The sequence below is a fragment of the Aythya ferina genome, assembly GCF_964211825.1.
Source record: "Aythya ferina genome assembly, chromosome: 13".
Classification (NCBI taxonomy): domain Eukaryota; kingdom Metazoa; phylum Chordata; class Aves; order Anseriformes; family Anatidae; genus Aythya; species Aythya ferina.
This window is the reverse complement of record NC_140311.1, coordinates 17,775,017-17,801,117: the sequence shown is the minus strand read 5'-3', so window position 1 is coordinate 17,801,117 and position 26,101 is coordinate 17,775,017. Positions and strand designations below refer to the sequence as shown.

Genomic DNA, 26,101 nt, shown 5'->3' with positions numbered 1-26,101 from the left:
GCCCTCAGGCAGCCGGTTGTGTTTTCGGTGCCTCTCTGCTCCCAGCTCCGCGGGGGGCTGCGGGGTTAGGGCCTCGGGGCGGTGGGGGCAGCCCGTGACTGAGCCCCAATTCCCCGGTTCCACATCCCCAGGAGCAGGGGCAGGGGCAGCCCTGGGGGGCCACATCCAGGCATCCCCACGCCGCCGCCGGGCCGCGTCCAGCCCCGGAGCATCGCGGAAGGAGGAGGGGGGCGAGGACGGGTTTCACTTCCGCCTGCTTGCAGGAACCACAAGCCCCCAGAATATATTAGAATAATACCAACAGAAAGGTCTCCCCCTCCCCAGCCCCTTTCTGGCCCCCCCTGAGCTGAGGGAGGAGGGGGAGAGGAACCGAAAGGGGCCGCGGGCGAGCGGCACGATGCGGAGCCGCTGAGGCGCTGCGAGCATCCCGCCGGCAGCCGCAGCCGGGAGGACGAGCGCGGCCTCCCCAGCGTGGAAGAGGCCGGCGAGAAGGTCTGTCCTTTGCTTTGTTACCCCCCGCAGCCACTAAGGCCAGGCAGGGCACCGGCACGGGGCTGCAGGCCGGGAGGGATGGGGCAGAGCCCCCAAGCTGCTCCCCAGGCCTCCCAGCGAGCTGCCAAACCCCTGCCTTCCAAGCGCCCGAGCCTCCCTTGCCGTGGGGCTCAGCATGAAGCTCCTGGGAGCGTCGTGGGCCTGGAAAATGCCCCACGGGTGTGCCCGGCAGGTGCGGGGAGCGGGGAGCAGCGGGGAGCGGGGCTGAGGGGGCTGCAGGCTCCTGGGGGCCCCCTGCCAGAGGTGCCTGCAGCAGCTTCCCTGGCCGAGGCTTGCAGAGGAGTCGCCTTCCACAGATCAAGCATTTTCCAGCTTCTGGCTCTCCTGCAAGCTGAAGGCTTGCCCGGATGGTCTTTTCTGTCTGAGCGTGAGCCACCTCCAGACTCACGGGAGGAGAAGAAGTGGGATGGGGCTGCCTTCAAAGCCAGTCACAACCTGAAGCTCCCCGTGTTGCCCTGCCATAGTGCATAGTCTGCACATCCAGCCCTCTGGGTTGGGTCTGATAACCGTGCCCTAGCCTGAGGGATCACCCCACGCTGGCCGAGTGGTTTGAGATTGGTAAGGGTGAGCAGAATACCCCAAACTGAGATGGGCACTGCACATTTCTGCTAGAGTTAAATGAGACCCCTTGGGATGGGGGCAGAGCTTCTCTTTATCCTTGCTGCTGCCACTTTGGTGCAGCATTTGGGCTTTCTCTCCTGCCAGCTGCTGGGCAGGCTGTCCAGCAGAGAGAGGAGCACTGAGACCATGCAGAAACTTTGCTGCAGCAGTCAGTAACTTCCCGAGCTCACAGGAGGGATGGCTCACTGGCTGCTGGAGCATGTGCCATCTTTTCCCCCCTTTTTTAAGAAGTACCTGCACTAACAAACTGTTGTACTCTCACTTGTGAATAGTTTTCCTCACAAAGATGAAACTTGTGGTCTGCATGTCTTTAAGGGATTCTCATTTGAGTGGGAATTGTCAGGATTTTTCGAAAGCTCAGCTTAGGATAACTGTGTCTTTAACCACAGGAGTAAATGCATTGACAGCCGTGAGCTCCAGTGTATGTTTTACAGCATAGAGAGGCCGACGAGCTGAACAGGTGTGGCCATTCCTGTAAGTTTTAGCTTATTAACTGGGAATCCTAAGTGTGCTGGCTCTGTTTATATTTGTCTTCATTTACGTTTTAAAATTTGTTTGATGTCTAAGAGTGCCGAGCACCTTGAATTGCAGAGCACTTTGATGCCTCAAATCTATATCCTGGTAGCCGAGCCTTCTACTTTGGAAGTCTTGCCAGAAGCCTGCTCAATTCACTATTCCTTAGATTTAATGTGTAAGGGAAGGGATTTGCTAAGTGTACTGCAAGGTTGTGGAAAAGACCCTGGGCTGTCACAGCCATGGGGCTGCACGAGCTCTTCCCGTGCCCTTCTCTTTGGCCCTGTCCGGCCAGCCCCAAATGTCAGGGGCAGTTTCGGGACCGCTCACCTTCCTTTCTTAAGGGCCTTTTCAGAACCAGCCACAAGAGGGAAGAGAAAGTGCAAGCTGTCGAGTCTGCAGAAACGTACAGAAATGAAAATACGGCACAGCATGCTCTGTTCTGACAGCAGGATGGAAGAAATAAGAAGCAGGGAGGTAAAGCAGGCTGAGAATTAAAAAAAAAAAAAAAAAAAAAAAAAGAAAGATGAAAACCAAAACAATTAGTCCATCTGCTGTCTTGCTCATTTCCTTCCATGAAGCCTGCCGGTGTGTTGCGAACAGTTTAAAGCTCCTGTTGTGGAGCACGTGAATCGGGCTGCTGACTCGCAACGGGGGCGAGCTCAGTGACTTACCTGCTAGCGCCCGGCCGCTGTGTGCTCTGACGCTGTGCTTGGCCACAAGTTTTGGGAGCAGCCCGTAGGGTACGGTTATCCTTTTGCTGGTGGATCTGCAGAGAAAGGGGAATCAGTTTCTTTCACTCGGCTTCCCTTTGCATAACTTCTGAGGTCCCTTCTGCTCGTGATGCCCCTACAGTTTGTGGTGGAGGCAAGGCGCGACTGTTGCTTCTCGGTCGGTGGAGAGGAACGCCAGCTTGGAGCCAGGTAGGTGGTGATGTGGGGCTGCTGCTCTCACCTGGTGGCAGCGGTGGCAGCAGGTTAGCTCTAGCTCACTACCTGCAGCTCCTCTGTGAACCGGGTGTCGCGGAGGGACTCCAGCGGTCCGGAGTCCATCGGGAAGTGTGGCCGAATCTGCCTCCCACTGGGGATGCTGGAATCACAGGGATTTCATCTGGCTCTCGAGGGGTTAGGATCACAACCCTGCCCCAGCTCCCCAAGCCCCCAGCAGCAGCGGTGTGATTTGAATGGCATTGTATAGATTTTTCTTTTAAACTGGGCTTAATCTACAGAAGCCAAGGGAATCGGAATATTTATCTGCATTAGCAGAATGGCATTAAATCTCAAATCCTCCACTGACATGAATATTTATTTGTATCTTAGCTGGCTTCAAACTGCATCTCTGGCTGATTGCCATTCCTGAGGGTTATTTTCACGGAGGTGGACGCTCGCACACTGATACACCTCCAGATTTCACGTTCCCTGATATTTCTCAACAGATTGTCAGCAGTTGGCAAAACAACCCCATGAAAACAGACACTCAGCAAAGAAAGCAGGGGCCTGAAAATACCTTTGGGCATCAATAGGTATCACTTTAAATCATCAGATCATAGCTATTCTAGTACACGTAAGTACTGCGGTCTCTCACAGTGCTCTCTAAGGTTAGAAAAGTGCCCTAAAAATTGCCCTCAGCCCTTCAGGCAGAATGAACTGCATTTTGAGAACCTGTATGATTTTTGCTTCCAGTTGTTCTCCCCAGTAGTCTTTCTTCCAGCACATCCTGCTCCAGAAGATGTCACTGTGATGGGGATTCAAGGACCCAGCTGTCCCCAGCCACGCAGCCCAGACACGGAGCAGAGCAGGGGGTGTGCGGCACTCCCCTGAGCGTGCTGGGGCCATGGGGCCCGAAGCGTTCACAGAGTGCCCTGGGGAAGGTTTCTGAGCGTAAAGCTCTCGGGTGCAGGTGCTGACCTTGGTGGGTGTTTGGTGGGGAGCGCTGTCGTTTATCCCGGCTGAGCAGCAGCATTCTGCTTCCATTCTTCATCAGTGCACATTTGAGTATTATAAATGTGTATTAATATTTACTAAGGTCCTTTGGTGTGGCCCCAAATATACCCAGGAAAAATTGTAGGGTATTTTAGGATGGAAGGGACCTCTGGAGGTCAGCTAGTCCAGCCTCCTGCTCCAAGCAGGGCCAGTTTGTAGCAGGTTACTCAGGACTTTGTTCAGTTGAATTAAGAATATTTCCAAGAACGGAGATCTCATAACCTCTTTGATCCCGTTTTTGACCATCCTCATGAAAAATCCAGTATTTAATCAGAATTTCCCATGTTTCAGCATGTCTGTTGGCTATTACCTTTGCCTGTGCACCTTTCCCAAGAGTCCCACTTTTCTAATACCTTCCTGTTAGATCCAGGTATATATAGATTGATAGAGCGAGGCTAGAAGAGATGTGAAAGGGATCTTTTTATAGCAGCTGCTGGTTGCAGGCAGCCTTACAGATTTATGTATTCTAACTTGTGTTTTTTTTCCTCTGCTTGTTGAGACTGGATTTTGGAGGCAGCATTTGCAGCACAAGAGTGTGTGTGGTGCAGTGAGGTCCCAGTGTTTGGGATGTTGGGTCCCAGTGTTTTGGGGTGTTTCCCAGTGTTGATGGGAATTTGGGATGGGCACAGCTCTAGCCTTGTGGCGAACCTGTCTGGTGGTGTCACAGAGCCTCCTAAGCTCTGCCTTCAGACCCATCAGTGTGGGGCAGACTGCAGACTGTGCGACAGGACTGGAATAAGCGCTGATTGAATGTGTCTCCTTCCACCTGTTGTTTTTTGTTGTTGTTTGGTTGGTTTTTTTTTGGGAGGCTCTTGCAGTTTCAAGTGCTTGAAACCCATTCGTTGGCAGGTCTTGCTGTAAAGAACTCATTTTTGCAGTGGGTCCATCTCTTAGTATTTGTATGCCATAAGGCAGTTCCTTCACCAACACCAATCTGCCCGAAAGTGCCCCAAGCACTGCTCACAGGCTTCGAACCTCGGGCACTGTCCGCTGGCGGCGTTTCTTGCAGGCTGGCTTGTGCCCAGGAGCATCGAGCATGCCAGAGGTGACAGGTTTCTGCAGGAGGGGAATGGTGTGGGTCACCTCTGCCCTCACATCACCAGCACCCACAGCTCTGGGACTTGTGTCAGCCGAAGCAGAACAGAGATGAAGCCATGTGGGATATAAACCCTCCTTTGTAGGTGAAGCAATGCTTAATGCCTCCTCCTAACTGTAGCATTTGTGAAACCTGAAATGGAGATGTCCAGACTCAGTTTTCCCCATGCCTCTCACCTTCTGGCCGCTGCTCCCTGTCCGTGATGCTGGTGGGTTGCACAGAGTTTGTCAATGAAATCCCTTCCAACAGCCCAAGCAGGTTAACGCACTTTGACCTGAACATGACGATGGATTAAAAACCAGTTAGCTCTGATTGAATTTTCAGTAATAATTTCTGTTCTAGTCCGTAATGGCTAATTCATGCAGAGGGTAGCAGAGGGCAATAAGCAGACAGTAAATCTTACGTAATAAGGCAGAGGATCAGCTGGAAAAGCTGCCCCGCTGTCTGGCAACTGGTGCAAACTGCTTTATTTTAGTGGCAGCCTACGAACTGCCCTGTTAGAGCGGGTCTGAAGGTCACCTGCTGGGCTGTTGAGCCTGATAGCAGCGGTCCTGGGTGGCCCAGGGGACAGCACAAAAACCCTGCTGCAGGAATGTGTGGGTCAGTCCACTTCCTCACGTTACGGCTCGTTTTTGCCTTCAGAGACCAGCATGACATGTAATATGTTTGCCAAAAGTTTACCATTAGAAAGTGCAGAAAGCTTCCCAGCAGCGCTGACATTGAATCCTAGAACTGGCTGCCTCGGGGGGCTGCGGCATCTCCACTGCTGAAGAATTTCAAGAGTAAGAAAGCAAGTATCACGGAGAGCTTTCTGTTCTCGCATGGTGACTCCTGCCTGCCTGCCACTCTCCCCTGCCCTTCTCCCAGCTCTTGCCACCAAAACCATCGCTTTCATCCCACGTGTGGATGGACGTATGACGCGGGGCTGGGCTGGCAGAGCTGAGGCTGGGCACGGCACCCTTCTGTGGGGTTAAATTGAGCTGAGCAGCACAGGTGCAGGACAGTGAGCATGGGGATGTCCTGGGCAACAGCTCTCTAGGCTCCTTTGGAGGCTGTATTTATCGGCATTTCTAACCCTTTTCCTTGATCTTGTTAAGTTCTTGGTCTGGATGACTGCCTGGCTGATGAGTTCTAGGTTTTAGTTATCTGTGGTGTACAAAGAAAATGTCTTATTTACTTCAATCTGCCCATTTCTTAGTGGAAGCTATGGTTTCATAGCCTGGTGGAGCACGGATATGAGGGCATGCTGCAGCCAGAAAAACGTTTCGTGGTGTTATTGGCAAACACAGAGAAGTTAAACAAAGCATAGGAGAGGTTACCATGAATGTCTGCCAGGATACTGAGGTAGTTACACAAATACACTAAAATGTGAGCTAGAGCCCTGGGAAAAGATATGCCTAAAAACAACAATCATAGTTCCATTGAACTCAGTGGGAGTTTTTGCTCTTATCTTCGCTTTTGCCCCACACCTATCCTTTAATATATCTCATCAGTCTTTCCATTGCACAAGGGCCTCATCAAACTTTGATTAGTCTTCTTAAGGCAACCAGTTTATTGCTGAGAAACAATGAACCGGAGCCTTCAGCTTAAACTAAAAGTTGGGAAGAGCCTAAAACCAAACAAGGCGGTAAGACAGAGGAGCTCTGCAAGCAGCCCTGAAGGCTGTCACCGAAACAACCTTCTGTGCACATCCATGCAGCTCCTGTAGCAGGGGCACGTAGAAGAGTTTGGTCCATCTTTGAATGCCCCTGGGCAAGGCAAACCTGTCCGGGAGATCACTGGTAGATACCTTTCGTGCTGAGACCACAGGACTGCAACCATCTGCTGCTGTCCCTGCCTCTCCCGTGACCTTGCGGTGAGAGGCTGGATTGCTCAATTAGCCTCGCTGCTCTTTGCCTCTTCCAGCTAGAAACTTGTTTGTATTTATCTCTTGGAGGTCTTTGTGAAAACCATGCAAACTCATCCTCGCTCTTCGCAAGGATGGCCAGAGGCAAATGACATAAAAGCTCGGTAAGTGCAGCCCGTTTGGGCCTGGCAGGTGTGTAGCTGCCACTCACTGGAAGCCCTTCCTCACGGCCGGACCGAGGTGGAATATCCTCCTCGTTCAGCTTCGGCCAGGTGCTTCCAGGCAAGGGGAGAGCACGTGCCCGTGACAGATGACTTGAGGTTTCGTCACGGCGTGGGGTTTCCTTCCTGCCATCCCACCCCCAAGTCACGGCAGCCATGGGACAGAAGCTTTGTATTCTAGGGTTTTCCCATGGGGTCAGAGAAACTGCCCATCTTAATTGTCAGGACATTGTTTGTATTGTTAACTAATAAAGAAGTCACTTGTTTAAGCCCTTTTTTAATTTTTACCTTTAATTTTTATCAAAAGCTGTTTAAGATTTTTCCTCTGCTAACAGCTAACTGCATTTACCACCGATCTCCTCAGCTGTCACTGGAGGATCTTTGGCTCTGAGCCTGCACAGGAAGAATAGGGAGGAATAAGCCGAAGGGCTGTTTTTAGGGGATTTTTGCCTATTGTTTGTTTTCTTCATAATCTGTTTGGTGCTTGTTTCCATGAGAAAACTCCAGGTAACCACAGAATGGAGGAAATTCTAGTATCTTGGGAACTGAGGGGTGAAAGATGAGAAATCTGAGGGAGAGGAGATTTGCAGGCAAGAAGCTGTTTATGTTTTTACAGAACATTCAACACTTGCCTGCAGTGCTTTAGCTACAGAGTATTATCTTTTTTTTCATTAGACCACCCCAGCTTGGCTACTTAGCAGAATCTGAGAGGAGTAAATGAGATATTAGAGATCATATAAAAATAATTCTTCTATGGACATCATCCCAGCTCTGCGGCTATAAATATCCAGCACAAATGCAGCATAACATCTTTAAATACAGTGTTCTACTGGAATATTTGGGCTTGTCTTCTTCCTTTCTCTCAGTCTCACTCCGCAGTGAGTGTGGGGTCTTAGCAGTGCCAGGAGGGGTTGAAGCTGCCCCTCCAGGAGGTGTTACTGCCCCTGCATCTGCTCGCCTTTGGGAACCGCTCATAAGGAGACACCTGCAGCGGTGGGGAGCTCTTTCCCCAAAGGTAGTGTCAAGAAATGCTGCTAGATTCATGTTTTCTCTCCATTAAGCAATGCTGAATATTGACTTCTTTCCAGCAGGTTATGTGCCACTGGCAGGGTTGCAAGCTCTCATTTGATATTGTTTTTTAGAACTGTCATCTCCATAAATATCCAACTAGAAAGAATTTGAGTGAAAACTGAAATCCTTGAAGCTCAACAATCCTGAAAAGTAAGCCCTATGCAGATTTGCTTGAGATTACATAGGGATCCAGGTTTCAGTCCCTGTCCCCAGTGTTTTTTCATATTTCGTCTGTCAACCATGAAGTCCCCAGCTTTTATCAGTCCTCTTCCAAGGAAGGACACTCAGAATTCAGTGGAGTCCAGTGATCTCGTGACCCAAAGCAACCCCCAGTTTATGCAGATGCTTTCCCCAAGCCCAAAATGTTACTAGAGAACTATCATTTTCAGGCAGTTCATTTAGCAAGTATTCTGCTGAGCAAGATACAGAAATAGTTATGTGTTTTCACTGCCCAGATAGGGCTTCATGAATTTTCCAGTCACGCTCAAGAACTATTGGTATTTATTCAAGTAAGATGATGAGATGACTTATTTTCAGTTGGCAATTAGTGCATTGGCTTTAGGGAATGAAAACTGTGTTACATGAGAAACAAGAACAGCAACATCAACAAAGGATTTTCGTCTGTTCCTGCTGCCAGTTTGTGTTGTGTGTAAATCTGTAATTCTCAGCTGCCTCACCATCACCCATGTCTGGAATCCGGGGTGTGCCTGTGGTGTGGAGTGACTTGTCTTTGCTAGCTCCTTGTCAGGGACAGGCTTGTTTCAGAGAACAGCCTGGGAAATGAAGGGCTTGTTGAGCCTGCCGGCATCCATTCTAGTGACTCCACGGCACTGTGATCCTAGATTTTTGCTCTTTTAACTAGGAATGAAATCAACCATCTCTTTGAAACCCAGCATAGTTTTTATCCCAGTCTTCACTTCTGAACTTCCCACTGAGGGGTTCTCAAGGGTGACCCAAGCAAGGGAAGCCAAGGCTGCAGTTTTTGAGTCAGTGCAGTGGTGAGCACAGCTGGGGGGGCCCCAGCCCTGGAGGTGCTCAAGGCCAGGATGGACGAGGCCCTGGGCAACCTGGCCTCCAGTGTGGATTGGTTCAGCTCCTCTTCTTAATCCCTTGGTTTTCTGAGTGGAAATAGCACCCTTCCCCTTTTTTTCTTCTCATTTCTTGGACGGAGAAAGAAGAAGCGAGCTCTGCCCTTCTGTGCCTTTTCTTGTAGAGCGCTCATGAGGTAGTAGGCAATCTCAATTAATGCACTTCCCTTTTTTGATAAACTTACTTCTTCTTGTAGTTTTTTTCTGGATTAGATTTGTCTGATGTGTGTGACGAGTGGAGCTGAAACATCCTCTTGATGGTTAATAACCAGCCAGGAAAGGAAACTCGTGTAGCATCCCTGTCCAAGGGACAAGTGCAAACTGCAAAGGACTGCAGAATCGTATCTTCAGAAATCAGAAATCAATTATTAATTAATTCATTCAGAAATCTGAATGAACTCAGCCAAGAAGACATCTAAACACACAACACTCTTTTCATTATTAATAGGGAGATACCAAGCACACAGTCAGTGGTGCATGTTGTTCAGAGTGGAACCTAACTATGTTTACTCGAAAGGCGAAATATCTCACGGGAGGGTGCATATGATATCCTAAATATCAGTTTGAGATTCTGTCTGGAAAGTCCAAGCCTTTGCTGCTTTTAACTTAACTCTGAGGCATAAATTACGACTGGGGTGAAGCCTCTTGTGTGATAAGGAGAGTCTCCGTTTTTGTTGTTGTTGTTTGTTTGTTTGTTTTTAATCCAGGTAAGCACACAGATTTAATGTGCTTTTTAAAGAATCTGAGGCAGAGCTTCCAAATTTGTATTTGGAGTGTGTTCTCATCCTCAATTTTAGTCACCTTGGATCTCCAAATGCTGCCATTTGTGCTTGCAAGCAATTACAGCTGCAATTGATTGCACATAAAATTAGAGGCAATTTAAGGAAAGAAAAAAAAAATCTAATTTCAAGAACTCTAAGTCATTTGTCCAGAAGTGTTTTCATGCATTGGATCAAGTACTGCTCGCTTCCTTTTGTTGTGTCCAAAGTTTGAATCAGGTGCTTACAGAGCACAGCTTGTTACAAAGAAGGTGCACTTCTTTATTGCCTGACTTGCTCGTGAAATGCATTTTATATAACGAGGCACTGATTACCTACATTACAAACCGAAGCAATGCTGTTGTCTCATTTGGTAGGAAGCAGAGATTGTGTGGACAACTGAAAGCTTGCTTAAAGGCAATCTGTGACCCACTCCATGCTATTCTCATGCTAATGTGAGAATGGGTATCCTGGGCACCATCTGCTGTCCCTGAAGTCCCGGCCTTGGGCATTCAAAATTGGTTTGCTTTATTAATGCTAGGCCATCCAGAACAGCCGCGGTGCATTTGTTAGGGTCTATGAAATCAGAAGTTGCAATTGTAAGCATACAGAGATAATTGTCACTTTTAATAATACACTCAAACGTGATAGCTACCAATTTTTCCAGCCTCTTAGACAAAGATGCCATCTTTCAAGCTGCAGTTAGCTTCGGCAAACCCAACAAAGGCCTCTCCGGCTTTTCAGGGAGATGGGTTTTGCTTCCTAGGAAGGTCATTTCGTTACATGCAGGATGGATTTATTGGCTGGCTCTGCATTTTAACTTCTGTAAATACCCCCTAGAGAAATAGAGGAATATCTTGATATAAATCACAATTAATAAATAGGACACACGATGCGATCATTTTTAGAAAAGCCAAGGGGATGAGGTATCAAATATCCTCAGCTAGTCTGATTAAACCAGTTGAGGTTTAAAGGATACAAAGCATCAGTTTTACCTAAGCTTATTGGCAGAACAAATGTCTGCAGTCTCAATTGCATCTTAATAAAGTCTCCTCTAATGATGATTCTGTTTGTGCTTATTAGCTATATAGTTCTCCTGGTGTCTGTGGCTCTAATTAGAAAGCAATTCCTTCTGTTCCAGCACCTGAGTACGTAGATTGCTCATTATAAGTACCTGTGAGAGAGCAGCCAGGATGGTTTGATGGGCAGCCAGTGAGCTAGATCTGCCCGACCTGCTGCCTTGGGCGTGCCACAGGAGCAGCAGGGCACGGGAAGCTGCGTGAGCCTGCTTCACCCTTGTCAGTGCTGTGGGACGGGTCCTGAGCTGAGGGCCAGGCTCCAGCAGAAGGTCTCCTCCTGGCTCCCAGCTCACAGGTGGTGAAGTGAGGTGAGGCTGGCCCCGTGCTGGGATCCCCGGGCCTGAAGGCAGCAGGGCTGTGCTCAGCCCGGTCCCAAACTGCTCGTGGGGGGAGTGAGAGGGGAAGGAAGGTGCTGTAGGGGCGTGAGGAGACAGCAGGGCAGTGGCACTGCAGTGTGACAGGCGCTGATGATGAGCATTTCATGGGGTCCCCCTGAAAGAGCGTCTTGTGGCAGAATGGGAAAGGAGCGGATTGCTGGAGGCTGTTGGGTGACCCGGTGGGAGCATAGTTTGGGGTTTGTGAGCCTGAGTCTCCTGACCTCTCCATTTCGACGTGATGTGTGTGTGGAGTTTATTTATGGTGACCTCTGATGGAAAAAATGACCAACAAACCAACCATCTCCTATTCCTGCCTAAATAAGCAATGTACAGCCGTCAGGGAGAACAACTTCCAGTAGCTGCCTTTATCCCCTCCCTTGCCCCCAGAGCTTTCAGTTTCTTCTTTCAGTGCCGAGTGAAGGAGCCGAGGACTCCAGGGCCAAGGGAAATGAGAGTTAATTGCGCTGTGGAAGGGGCTTGTTGCACAATGCTGTTGTTCTTTCCCATCCCTGTCTCAAATACTTCAGAGTACAGCAGAGTTAGTGCAGGCACTTGGTAGTGCCCTGTGCTTATTCTTGGAGCACTGGAGGTATGGAGCCAGCCCTCTTCTCCTTCAGTGCAGGCAAAGAGGAGAGAGGCTTCTCCTCTCCGGGCCCAGCGTTCAGGCAGGTTGTGCCAATGCCAGGTAACATCCCGTGGAGTTGGAGCTAACATTATATGTATGTTTTGGCAAAGAGAAAAATATGTATGCTCTCATTGAAGTTCTGGATGAATCTGTACTTAAAAAATATATCTAAAAAATAGCTGGTTGTGGTTTGGTCTCCGTGCTGTACATATCAGAAGGAAGTCCCCGAGACATGCATAGAGGAGAAAATACTTGTATCTGGAGGCCTAAGCTGAACAGCAGGATATGAAAGGTTGTTTTAGAGATGACTGTAGGTAATACTTGCCCTTTGATTCCTCTTCCTTACCTATTGGCCTTACTTACATGCGGGAAAGAGTCCTTGTTCAAGCAGCCCCCTGTCAGTGCAGTGCTAGTGTAAGTCGGGGGAAGACAAACTAAGGAGGGGGAAGCACAGACTCATCTAGGTTGGAAGAGACCTCCAAGATCACCGAGTCCAACCTCTGACCTAACACTGACCAGTCCTCCACTAAACCATATCACTGAGCTCTACATCTAAACGTCTTCTAAAGACCTCCAGGGATGGTGACTCCACCACTTCCCTGGGCAGCCCATCCCAATGCCTCACAACCCTCTCAGTGAAGAAGTTCTTCCTAACAGCCAGCCTAAACCTCCCCTGGCGCAACTTTAGCCCATTCCCCCTCATCCTGTCACCAGGCACGTGGGAGAACAGACCAACCCCCACCTCGCTACAGCCTCCTTTAAGGTACCTGCAGAGAGCGATAAGGTCGCCCCAGAGCCTCCTCTTCTCCAGGCTGAACAAGCCCAGCTCCCTCAGCCGCTCCTCGTAAGCTCCTGTAGCTCTGCTTGGGGTTGTTGTGCCCCAGGTGCAGGACCCGGCACTTGGCCTTGTTGAACTTCATGCAGTTGACCTCAGCCCATCGGTGCAGCCTATCCAGATCCTCCTGCAGAGCTTTCCTACCCTCAAGCAGATCGACACACGCACCTAACTTGGTGTCATCTGCGAACTTACTGAGGGTGCACTCGATGCCCTCGTCCAGATCATCGATGAAGATATTAAAGAGGACCGGCCCCAGCACCGAGCCCTGGGGGACGCCACTAGTGACTGGCCTCCAACTGGACTTGGCTCCATTCACCACGACTCTTTGGGCCCGGCTATCCAGCCAGTTTCTAACCCAACGAAGCGTGTGCCAGTCCAAGCCAAGAGCAGCCAGTTTCTTGAGGAGAATGCTGTGGGAGACGGTGTCAAAAGCCTTGCTGAAGTCAAGGTAGACCACATCCACAGCCTTTCCCTCATCCACCCAGCGTGTCACTTTGTCACAGAAGGAGATCAGGTCAAGCAGGACCTGCCTTTCCTAAACCCATGCTGACTGGGCCTGATCACCTGGTTGCAGGCAAGGTTTACTTTGGCTCTTCTAAACTGAGGTGTTGAACTTGTCTCCTATATCCAAATCCCGGTACAAGCTTACATTACACAAGTTTCTCAGTGACCGAGAAGGCTCAGCTTGTTGTAAAGCAGGGCACCTCCCGACTGGGGCTGTGTTGTCAGCCGGCTCACAGGGGTTGCTGCCAGCAGCTGAGCTGGAGTTGCTCGGTGTGTGGGTGCACCTGCTGGTGAATGTGGTCATACAGGTGCATCTGCAGAGAAAACGCAGGCAATGAACCAGTTATTACAGGTTGAAGGTCACTCATCTGTCAGGGCTGCTTCACCTCACATCAGGGACTGATAGGTGAACCCATCACGTCTCAGCTGGGTCTGAGAATGGCCAGGTTTGCACATCCTGATTGGAAAAACGTTTAAATGTGGATGATGCTTCAGAATGGTTCTGCTATGTTAAAAGGCTGAAATAGATTTTTGTCTCCCTGTAGAAGGCACTGAAACCTCAAAGTGCCCTGAAGTAAAATTGTTGTTGTCTTACCAGATCTTGGATTGACAGAACTGGAAAATAGCCCGGGCTGGAAGGGACCCCTGAGGATCATCAAGCCTTGGAGGCAGTACCTCCAGCTCACACAGCTGGGACTGAAGAGTACCTGCAGGGGTGCTTCTACCAGTGTACGGCAGAGAGGACTTAGAGAAATGCCTGTTCTTATCTGCCATTCATGACTTTTTCAGGGCTTGACCAAAAAATCTGCTCTGCCTGCACATTGCTGCTGCCTGTATGCATAGGTGATAACAGCGCTCATGGTGTGAAGCAGGAAAACATTCAAGCTAAGTTCTGGTATTCCTCACGTCTTCTCTTGCCAGGTATTTCAAAAGTGCTCAGTCAACCCGGTACAAGGTTTCCTTCCCTTGAAATAAGATGTGTTGCTCCTTCGGAAGACCACTGACAGCAACAACTGGGACCTGATGAGCGAGGCAAGTCCCAAGTGGTCAGAACCAGGTATTGACAAATTCAGAGCTGGTGGCTGCGCACGTCACTCTTGGTCCTTATATTTTTCCGTGTAGACTGGATAGGAAAAATAGTGTTACGGGAAGGCCAGGGGACAAGGATGGCCTCCCAGAAATGCTGGATGCTGTCAGTGGCTCAGCTTTCATCTTGATTATCTTCATGTCTCTGACGTGATCTAAACTGAGCCAGGTGCTTGGTTCCTGGGCAGGTATTTGAAGATGCTGAGATCCTGGTGTTACACCAGTGCTTTGGAAAACAGCCCTTCTGACCTTCCCCCTACATGGGGTGACATTTGCTGCTCGGTGCACCAGCCCAGCTGGGGATCCAAGCTCATTGCTAGCCAGGGACCAGGCAGCAGGAATTAGGCTTTCCCTACAGCGAGGTGTGGTGGGTGGGCTCCAGGAGCAAGGCATGTTGAGAGCAGGGGGGAACCTCACCCTCTGTCACGTGCAGCCAGGAGAAGGCTGAGCAGAACTGGTCTTAATGGGAGCGGGATGCTGGGGTGGCTGCTGGCCGGGAGGCGAGCTGCAGTGCACGCTCCTAGTCACCAGATGCTCTGTTCCCTGAGCTCCTGTGAATGCTGACTTTGTACCTGCAGATTAAAAGATGAAACCTCACAAAACATCTCGTGGTGTGCTTTGCATCCTTCCTTGCACAGTCGTGCTACATCTCAAAGCAGAAAAATCTCCAGCAGATGCCAGGGTTGGGGCAGGGGAAGGAAGCTGAGCACAGCCACAGCAGCGGAAGAGGTGGGCAGAGCAGGACTGCTCCCTCCTGTTCACCTCCAGGTGTTGCTGGGACACCTTCCACCTACAGGCCCCTGCTGCATGCACTCAGCGAGAGCAGTTTCTCAGCTCTGTGAGTGTGGCAGCTGATTTGCAAGGCCTAATTTAAATGAGTGGATCAAAATGCTTGCAGCTCTGCATATGCTTCCTGAGGAGAAAGGAATGTTTTTTCATTCCTGTCTTATTTCATATTTCACAGCTGTAGTTTGTCTTGTTTTCCCCCTGCCTAAGGCCCAGCAAGTGCTTCAATGCACAGGGGTTTAAAAGCTTATTTACTTTAGGGCATCGGTGCCTCCTTTGAGAAGCGATGTGTGTGTAGTTTGTTTTACCACGGCCTCTTACTAGAGCAGCATGGGGAGTTTGCAGGGAGCAAAGAAAGGCAGTAAGTATTCATATCACTTCCCAAACCGTGTTGTATAAAGATAAGCCTCTCAAATTACCTGGAGCAGGACAGGCTGTGAAAGTCTTTGCTCCTGCATTCATTTTTCTTTCTCAGTGTCCGTACATCCTGCTCTGCACGTCACTATAACTCCATGCCCTGACGGCTCGGTGCCCTGATGTTGTCACAGGTAGAACTGGTAGGAAGGGTAGCTCCCGGTAACTTCTGTAGGAACATCAGTCCTTGGTTACACCCTCTCCAGCCAAAACTGCTTCTGGAAGCAGTGGAAGATGGGACTCGAGAGCTGCCAAGTTCTGCTCCCTGCCCTGCGGCCTGCCGTGCCCTTATGGCAATGGTGCCCTGCTTTGAAGAAAACTGCTGGGCGGAGGAGGTGGGCTTAGGGCTTGGAAGAACTGGGAAACACCTGTGGCAGCTCCTGAAAGCTTTCAGGCTGGTAGCTTGAGTGTCTGACTTTTCTTGTGTTCCAGGGTGCTTTCACAGCGCCAGATCTGCGTTGGGTCAGGCTGCTGAGCGGTGCCTCACTCACACTGCCTCACAGTGTGCCAGCAAAGCACAAGGACGTGGCTTTCCCCTCAAAGGGAGGCGTTGCTGTTGAGTTGGTAAGGGAGGAGGTGGCAGCGAGACTTTCTCAGGAGGCCAGCTAGCATGTGCTGCTTGGCTTCCACCAGCTCAGGGCTTGGACAGATCGCTGCCAGTGTGCTGTGCTGTGTGGGGGTGCTGGGGGGTGAGGCTGGGTTGGACACGCTGCTCTGATGGTACATTGAGTACTTTGCTCCCCCCATCTCCCACCCTCAAAAGGAGTCAGATACAAAGCTCAGTCTTGTCTTGAGCCTCCCCCAGAGCTTTGAAATGCTTGGGTGAAGGCCTCCCAAAAAGCCGGGCTTCAGGTTACTCCCTTATCCTATGTGAATGTGGGGAGGCGTTGGTGGGGTTGGCAGGGCCTTGATGTCTCTCCTAGAGCCAGCGGGAAGGAGGTCTCCTGCAGCATCTGAGGCTGTGGGAAATGGATGCAGCCATTCCAACACTGTGGGAGTTTTCCTCTGAATTATGTTCAGTATAAATCTGAAAGTACAACCAAAGTCTGACTTCTGAACGTGCGTGTCCCCATTCTGACTACTGGGAGAGAGCAGCTGGCGTGAAATCTGTCCAGCAACATCCACGAGCAGGGAACGCAGCCATACCTCTGTCACCTGCAAGAGACCTACACAACAAAACCTGCTTCTGGTGGGGATATGCACCCTTACCCGCTTCTATTAGCACAAATCTAATGAAACTGGGATTTTTTTCTGAAATCCCAGTTTCAGGAGTCAGGTGCTTCAGGGGAGGATTCACTGTTTGCATTTGGAGGACATTTCTAGCTCTCCTTACTGGGAAGGGGAAAAGGGAAGACTTGAGCATAGCCACAAGAGGCAGAAACACTATAAGGTGAATAAAGCATACAATTTCTAAAAAGATCTTGTTTTCTAAGCCAATCTCATTATTTTTTAGGATCCAACTAATGGTTTTTGAATGCCCAGGTTGACTTTGGAGATGAGACCTTATTTTTCACAAGTGCTAAGTGCTTTACTCCAGCTGTCACACCTATAAAAATCACCCATTAAAATCACGCCTGGGGTCCAGTAGCCAGACATACATGGTTTGGGGGGGGAGGTGAAAAAAAGAAATGCAGATACCATAGCGCACACGGAGCTTTGCTGTACCTGCAGCGTGTCCCGGTGAACATGGATTACGTTAGCAGCGTTTTCTTCTCTGAGGCAGTAACAAAAAATAACAGCAGAGGCTTCTTCATACAGTCTTGTTGGTCTTTTATAATGTAAAATATTGATGTAAGAAGTGCTATGAACTAGTTAGGAAATCCACATAGCTGAGATTTACATCTGAAGAGCAAATTAGGTTAAAGGGAGGGGGAAGTAGAGGGAAAAACACAGGATAGCAAAGGTAAGCCAGAAAGGCTCTTTCTCTAAGGCATATCTGAAACTAAGTGATCTGGGGATTTTTGCTTCATTTGAAAGAAGGGCGGGGAAGGGAGGGGTGAGGATGTCAGTGGAAAGTCCTCACGGAGACAAAGCCTATCTTAGTGTTATTTTCTTAGACACTTGGGTGTTCTGAGGTTTTCCTTAGGGCCTTGGCTCTTGAATTCAGGGCAGACTCTCAGCATCCCTTAAGGAAATCATTTCTGGTGTTCCCCATTCATGGAAAAATGAGTGGAAATCTGAGCCAGCTGCGTGTTAGAGGAGGAACCTTTCCCTGTCCCCAATCCTGAGATTGGTTGTTGTATGTATTTATTTTGAGGCCTGACTCCTGATTTTTCAGGTGTGGGGATCAGTGATATTCCAGCTTTTACCCCAAGGTAATTGAACCTGGCTGTATCCCAGCAGATTTAGTTATCTCAAGGTCAGAACTGCAGTGCTGCATCTCTGCTAGGCTTCAAACTGAGGGTAAGATTCCTAGTAAATGCACTCCTTGGTCCTTTTGCAGCAAGGCAGGTTTGTTTTTGAAAGTTTAGGTTCAAGGCTAGTAAATCACCAGAAATAATAGGAGTAGTCAAAGCTTTAAATGTTTTGTGGTTTGAAAATAACCTACAATTTTGTAACACAAATAAAATGGCAGAAAGTGCCTGATGTAAAATGTTGGGACTTGATATATTTGGTTGGTTTTCTTGTTGTTGTTACAGGTAGGTCTGGCATGAAGCGTGTGAACCTGTGTTTGAGTTACTGGCAACGAATTCATAAGTCATACGTTCAGTCTTTACTTTGAGATATCTTTTGTATTTAAAAGAGCCTATAAAAAAAAAAAAAAAGTGTTCTCCAGCAGATCCTCTGGGCTTTGCAGATCTTTTGATGGGGAGAGAAGACGATTTGATGTGGTTGAGTGAAGACGGTAGGAAGTTGGTTGTGAATAGCAGCAGAGAAAGGAGAGCCCTTAACAGGGGTGCATGAGATATATTCCATCCGCTTGTTTTTTCAGTAAATATACACCCAAACCTGAAGCCCCTCTGTGAGCAGTGCACCTTCCTAACAGAGTACTCTCAATGAGCTCCTTTCTTTCCACAGTTTCCACCCACGGGTCCTGCTAGAGGAGGCCTTTGGCTGCTGGGGATGTGCTGCGTGTGGAGCTGCACAGTCCCCTCCCTGCAGATCAGAGCTCGGTTTTGTACAGCGTAATGGTGCACTGGCAGATGAAGCTGTGTGTCCACAGAAAGGGAAAAGCAGTCTTTTTACTGTATAAAGGGGTTTAAAGTGGGTTAATTAACACTGACCCCATTTAACGGATGGCTTATGTGGCTGCTTGATGGAGGGGAAGTTGGAGTCTCACACGCGGTGCTGGAAGTCTCTCTCTCAGCGTATTTGTAGCAGGGTGCTGGGCTGAGCAGGCAGTGAAGCCTGACAAATGCAGCAGCTGTCTGCCCCACAATAAGCCAGCTGGTTTGCAATCCCGGCTGTGTCACCCAGCCCCTTGCATATTCAAAACCAGGGCGTATTTGCTCCTTTAATTACAGCGCTCCCCCCGGCCCTTGGAGTACGGCTTTGTGACAGGGGGCTTGTTAAGGGAAGATCGGGGAAGATCTCCTGCCTCCGCCAGCCTCCCGCAGGGGGAGAGGAGGAGGGCAGCTGGAGGGATGCCACGAGGCTGAGGCCGGTCTCTGCGCTGGACCAGGGGATGGATGCAGGCTGCTCTGGCTCCCGGTGGGCACAGTGCGTGCCGAGCCGATGCCGCGTGTTGTAAGCAGAACCCCGGCGGCGTGTGAAGCTGAGGGAGGATTCTGGCGTGGTTGCAGGATGAAGATGTGGCCTTCAGGACTTGTAAACTTCCCCGTGGCACACCTCTCATCAGGTACGTGGCTACAAAATACGGCTTGGGGGTTGTGTGTGTGCTGCGAGGGGAAGAGGAGGCTGCCGGTGGGAGATCTGAAAGATGTGCCCTTCAGGAGTGAGAGGGAGACCTCTGTGTGCCTAATGCCATGTAATCCAAGCAGGCTTCTGCTGAATTACCAAGCAGAGCTCTGATTCCCTGCTCTCTTGGCCCCACGGGTCTGAGTCCTTCTCTGACAAGGTAACGCTGCTCTAGCCTTGCTGATAGCCAAGGCACTTGAGGACACAATGAAGGAATCTACCTGATACTTCCAATCTCCATAGGGGATATTGCCTCTTGGTGTCCTTTATCAGTTGCTCCTTTTGGTGATAGGATCAGGAACATGCTCGTACTGAAGTATTATTAGCAGCACTCCAAGCTGTCAGATCACTTTGGGTAGATTTGCTGTCTTTCCTGTCTTATTGCATAGGGGAAGAGAGGCGAGGCAAACCCAGCATTTCCAGGGAAACCAAAGGTATTGCAATAAAGCTTATTTTTCAAATGAACAATGATAAATTAGCAAACTGAGGTGCGAGATCATTTGTTGCATGGAAGCAAAGCATTGATCCCCCCACCCCCTTTTTTTGCTCATTTCAGCAATATAATTGGGAGTGGATTCAACCACGACTCAGATTAACCCTTTGTGTGGATGAATGGTGTTAGGAAAAATGTAAATTAGGAGAGAATGGCAATTGGCATTCAGTGCCTCAGAGAAGTGCAGCAAATGGACTGGGCTGGAATTGTCAAGAGGAGTCTCGGAGGCAAACCATGCAGCAGGATTTGAAGAGGTGGTGAAATCTTACCAGTTGCAGCGAGGAGGGCAGTCCCTTGCAAGGCTTTAGGCTGCAGCATCTACTCTCTCTCAAGGATCTCCCCTTGTGCTGAATCCTTCTGCGTGACCAAAAAAACCCAAACAGGTAGAGTAAGAGGGCAGCAAGGGGTTGTCCATCTACCCCAGAGCTGCTGGGAAGTTGCACTGAAGTCTTCCTCTGTGCAGCACTAGCTCATCAGAAGAAATCCGATGTGTTGTTTAATGAAGTTTCCACGCTGCATAACAGCATGTTCCCTGAACAGATATTGTAACGGCACCACAAAGTGTCCTCCAACAAATTAAATAGACATCACTGTGAGAGGTGACTGCTCTGAGCTATGCAGGGACTTCAGGGAAATGCCAGGGATGTCTGGCAGAAATCCACGTTTTTATGTCCAGAAGAGTGGTCTGTGCTCCTGGGCACCCACCTAGGATCTGCCGTTCTTGGGAGAGCCTTGTGGTGTGTCTCCTGGTGGCCAGGTCTGCTGCCAGCCCTCCCCAGGGGCAATCTGTGCTGTTCAGGAGACTCGGCTGCTCCAAGATCTGACAAAAAATGTGCCCGTGGCCTTAGGGAAGCCCGTACGGGCTCTGCCTTGGGGAGCCTGGTCCCAGCAAACCCAGGGAGCTGATTCCTACTGCTCTTGGTAGTTCTGGAGTGGCCCCGTAAATGCTTTGTTGCCGTATTTTGGACTTCTGAGGTTGGCAAACTGGGGTGGAGACACTAAAATCTCAGTTGTGCGTTGTGGCTCCCTTCTCATCTTCCTGTGTTTTCCTCCAATTTGATTTCCATTTCCCTTTGTCCAGGGCCTTGTTTTCCTCCTGCAGACCCGCTCTGGTTGGAGCTGGGTTGGGAAGCTCCCAGACCCGACCTCTCCGGGCCGAGCTGCCCTTCCAGCACCTCGATGGCAGCCGTGCCAGCACAGTATTTTGGGCCAGGATCTGGATCTGCCTGTGGCAAAATCACTTGGATCAGACCTTCAGCCCAAGACTCCTTGGGGACAGAGCCAAAGGGGCTCTGGCTGAGGCACCTGGTGCTTTGGGTCACCCCGGGTGGGGTGTGGGGCTCCTGGAGAGGCTGGCAGCTGGTGCTGGGGCAAATTAAAACATGTTCCTGTCTGCTTGCCCCCTGCTGCCTTCCTGAAGGCGACTGCCCACAGCAGGGGCAGGGAAAGCAGAGGGGGCTTCACCCATCGCTGCCCTTTGGGAGTGGAGGGACGGGGTGAGATGAGATGCATGAACAGGGAGCAATGAGGGTTGCTTTGGGCTTGCTGTGTTACAATCAAATGCTTGTTGGAAGCTTGCTTTGTGTTTGCTGTTCCCATCTGTCCCTGTTGGATGCCTCATGGGACAAAGGTCTTGGTTGTGTTCCTTCTTGGGGTGCTGGGGTGCCCAGAGCTTACTGTTAGCGGCCGTAATTCAGGGCTTTGGGGGGCGACCATCAAAGCATGTGAAATATTTTCACTTGATGCGGGTGATCAAACTGGGTTTGCACCTCCAGTGCAAAAACTCCTCAGTAGGAGTTTTTGTATTAGCCCCTTGGTTTTCACAAGATAGAGAAAAAACAGATCTGCTGTCGGGAGAGGAGCTGCACACCCGGCACCCCTCACGGTGCCCTCCTGCCAGACGGCTGGGCTCGTAAGGAGCAGCTCGAGTTATTTCTGATCAAACCCCACCAAAGGGTTTTGGTAGGAAATGATACAGAAATGGAAGAGAATACTTTCCTAGGCTTTGATGGAGAGGCGGGGAGGAATTAAAACTCCGGTTTTATTTCAGAAATAAATCCTTCTGTGGTTTTCTTCTCTTATTTGGGGTTTTCCTGAATACTTCCTTCTCTCCCCCCTCCATTTTAAAGCTCCTAATGCGGTTGCATGAATAAAGCCTGGGGTTTGCTCTTTTACATCGCTCTCCCCCTGGTCTTGGAGAGGAGGGAAGAAAAAAACAAACACGTTTCTGTAAAATTTCCAAACCAAGATGAAGGAGAAAAATAAAATAATGAAATTTTGTCACTCCATAACTTTGTCAAAGTTGGAGAGGGTTAGAAAAGGCAGAAAATAGGAGGGGAGCAGTAAAGAGGAAGAAAGGCCACCTCCTTACTCCTATTTTTGCATTTAGGAGTAGAAAAGAGAAGCTGCGAAATTGATAAATTTTTTTGTTCCCACTCCCATCTCTCTCCTGGCTCCCCAGTGTGCTTTTTGCCCTCAGGGAGCTTTGGGGGCACAGCTGGGAGGTGGCTGGTGCCCGGGCTGGGGCCGCGCCGTTTGGGTTTCCTTGGGATCCTGGCCCGGACTGCCAAACTGCGGTTAGCCAGGGCTAAAGCCAGGCTTGCAGGTGTAGTTGAGCTAAAGGAGAAACAATGTGAATCTAATTTGACCGGATTGCTAATCACAAGGAATATTTTTCAAACTCTTTCTGAATCGTTCCCGGGTGGAGGGGTATAAGAGTTGGGAGAAGCGTTTCTGTGAGCAGGAAAGTCCCTGCTGCTCAGGGCTCTTTGCTCACTGGGGCAAGGTGTGGGCAGGGTTCAAGATGCAACCGGGTTGTTTGGTGCCAAAGAGGTGATCTAAATGCTCAGCTTCACAGCAGATTTTGGTTTGTTGATCCTGTGGTGACACGAGTGCCCTTCCGTGGTCTGGTAGCACGCTTCCTGCAAGGGCTTGCTTTGTTAGGTGAGATCTGCTGAGCTACCTGCCCTGTGCTTTTTAATTGGGTTTGCTTACGTTGGGAAAAGTAAGATCAGCCCAAGTCAGGTGGAGAAGAAATATGTTGATCTAGGTTCTGTCCCAGCTCTTATCCGCAAGATTTGCTGCAGTGGCTGGAGCAAGCTGAGCAACTCTTGGGGAGCTCTTATTTCAGAAGCAAGTTCTCCGTTCTCCTCCTCGTTTGTTTTCCCCATTTCTGTAGGACAAGGGATTTGCCTCAGTTCTGTTTGGAAATATGGTGGAGCTATACCTAGTGACAAATCCACAAGGACTCCAGATCTGAACTGCATTGCATTCAACAAAACCCACTTGGATTTTTTTAGAGCAGGTTCAGTTCCATGGCCAGGTTGGCTGCCCGGCTGTAGGTTGGCTAACGTCACGTGCAGTGTTGATCCTTGAGAGGCTATTTCGTGTCTGACCCTACAGATTTCAGGGAAAGGAGCTCATGGTGCCAGCTTCTCATAACGAAGGCTGTGGAAGCAGCATCCCAGGAGATTGGCTAAGCAAATTGCTCCGGCCTAGCAGCAGCTTGTTTCGGTTTCGCCTTGGGAATTGGATGCAAACGGCTCCTGGAACCTGTTCGGCAGGGAAATGCTCATCTTTGCAGATGCAACTTTCCAATACTCTTACAATCTGATTTCAGCCAACATTCTAGCTGTTTAGTTTACACAGGCGTTTATTTTATTATTTTTTCCCTCCTAGGGAATACCTTATGGCAGGAGATGCGAGCAAGGGGAGGGCACGTGAAGCCTTCCCCTTGGGGTGGACGTCTGCATGCAGTGTTTCTGTCTGGCATAGGTACTGAACCCAGGGTCTGGGTTCAGCATTACTCTTGTGATACCAGTTATGCTGGTGTCTGCTTTGGTTCAGGATGATTTACTACATGGTACATCTGTAAGCAGGATATGCCAAATGAGAACCATTTACTTGCCTGCCTTCACAGCCCCTCAAGTGTTCAGCTTGCAGCTAGAATGGGGCCTTGATCAAAACCAGTTCCTTCTTCTGTCCTTTTCTGGTTTGAGAGGTAGAAGAATATGATGAGTCTTTTGTTCCTTCCCATCCTTTATCCCTCTTTGGTTGCTCTTTGTGGGATGGCTCTGTCTTGCAGACTGAAATCCACAAGGCAGGCTTGGTTGTTCAGTCCCAGGAGATCTGCCTTTGGGGTGTCCGTGGCTACAAAACTGTGCTGTGACCACTGAGCTGATTTGGGTGCGTGTCCAGGTGGGCTTATGGGCTGTGGGCGAGGAAGGAGCTGCAGTTTTTTCATCCTGATGGCAGAAAAGGCAAAATGTGGGAGCAGACAAAACAGAGACACTGCTCGTGCCACCGTGAGGTGGTGTGGTGGCGACTTGCCGTGCTGTGGCTGTGCTGCGTGTCCCTGCGTCCTGGGGGCAGCCTTGTCGGGGGAGCGCACGTGCACCTCGCTAACGTGCAGTTTATTCAGCCGGGCAGGGTTTTCCCTGTTTGTTAGACTCACTGCAAGAGGAAGCCAGGTGAATTTTGCTAGCGCATCATTTTGGATGCTACTGTGACCCTCAGCCATGCTCTTAAACCTTAAAGTAAATTCTCATTTATCGTCAGGCTTACTTTTCCTTCCTCAAGAGAGGAAGCACAGAAGCTGTGGAAGAGGCCTTCTGCCTTCCTGGATGGGCCTGTGAGCCGCTCACCAGCCAGGTCACCTCAGGAGCAGGCCACAGAGTGAGGAGATGAGGCCTCACAGAGCCGTGTTTTCAGATGAGTGCTGCTAGAAGGCAGCCCTGCCCGGCCAGGAGCGAGCCTCTGTGCCTCCAATAGGGGGCAAAAGATGGAGATGTCCTCGGGGGAGGTCCTGCGTGCCATAAAATGGCATGTGGAGGAATAGGGTGGCAGATCAAACTTCTGCTCTTGGACACTACTGCCTGACAGATGGTGAATTGCCCTACTTTCTCTGGTGTGCTGAGGGGAAAGGCAGACAAATAAATAAATGGCTGCTGCTCTGGAGGGGTGGCAGTGGAGCAGAGGAGTGGGCTCCTGCGCCTTTACCCCATCTAACTGCGACATGGCAGCAGCAATAACATGACCCTAAATTCTGGGAGTAAAATCCCCAAGGAGCCAAGGTGGGTTATTTGGGCTGCCTGCATGCTGTCTGCAGCGTGGCTTATCTAAATAGATCTGTCCAGACATTTCTAGAGTTTCCCTTTCCCTGGGTATGCCGTGCACAGCACTTAGTTTGGCTGTTCACAGCTGACTAAATCCTTTTAAGAATGAGTCACTCCTAAATGAGAGGTGACAACGGATCTGCAGACAGCAAGAAGTCAAGAGTGAGATAATGAATATTAGAGAAAGGCTCAACTAAATAGGGAACGAGCAGTATGAACTTGCAGCCCTTAAAAATAGCACTGCGCTAAAAGGATGGTTTCTATTTAGAAATGTAGTTCCCAGGGAGAGTTTAGGTTTCCTGACCCATGAGTTTGTTTCTGAACTTGTCCAGCCTAGCCAGCTCATGAACAGCACACAGGTTGGTGTAGGTTAGCGCTTGGTGGGGGGATTCCCAAGGCAGCAACCCCCTCTGCCTTGATTTTAGATGTGGTGTCAGTGGCTGATGCTCTTCCCTCACAGTCAACCTTGCTGCACGGTGTAGCAGAAGAAAAAGGATGGGCTGGGGCTGCTCATCCTGGGCTCCTGGCATCACGTCTCGTGTGGTGGGATCCCCTGGTGGCGTACGGCTGAGCAGAGCGCTCTGGCTTCGTGGCCTAGCTGCCGTAAGGGGTGAAGTCTTCTGTGCAGAGGTGACTACTTCAGCGGAGATGTACGTGTAAGTCATCCCAGAGTTTGTTTTACACGTTGGTTTGGGCTGGCCGTTGGCACAAGGTTATTGCCTAAGGCACAGATTTGCAAAGAGCTAAAGGGAGTTAATTGTCCAAATCCCATTAAAATGCAATATAATTATAAAATCCCATTAAAATGCAATGTAGCTATATAGGTTCATTTTAGTTATTTATATTTTGTGCAATGCACGGTGATTTTTTTTTTTTTTGCATGCATCTTTCTCTGTTAAAAGCCCTCAGCAAGACTAATGTCCTTCGCGATGCTGAAAATTAACCATTCACTTGGCTAATTCAACACTATAAAAAGCAAATGTTCAACCGCTTAGGAAATAAATGAAATATTGAGATACAGTATCTCTGCCTGCATCCAAAACTCTTTGGCATGACTAAAAAGACAAATTACAGCTTTTGGCTTTTACCTTCCCTTAGAGAAACAAAGCAGCCCAGGAGGCAGTCAGGAATCTTGAAGGAAATGAGAAAGGGACCTCGCAGATAAGTGACAGATGATCA

The 26,101-nt window shown here is 49.6% G+C and overlaps 1 protein-coding gene across 6 annotated transcripts in view; it reads left to right on the top strand.

Annotated features, from left to right (window-relative positions):
- The first annotated feature begins 326 nt into the window (after positions 1-326).
- PAK3 (p21 (RAC1) activated kinase 3) overlaps positions 327-26,101 on the top strand; it is a 119,881-nt gene continuing 94,106 nt past the window's right edge. For 2 of the 6 annotated variants that reach the window (XM_084535067.1, XM_084535069.1), the window contains exons 1-2: positions 10,944-11,135; positions 14,093-14,228. The gene's annotated coding sequence lies outside the window, so the exon portion shown is untranslated. Of the gene's footprint in view, positions 493-10,941; positions 11,136-14,092; positions 14,229-25,266; positions 25,579-26,101 lie in introns of those variants that run through there. The other 4 variants (XM_084535068.1, XM_084535070.1, XM_084535071.1 and 1 more) reach the window with 4 other exon arrangements.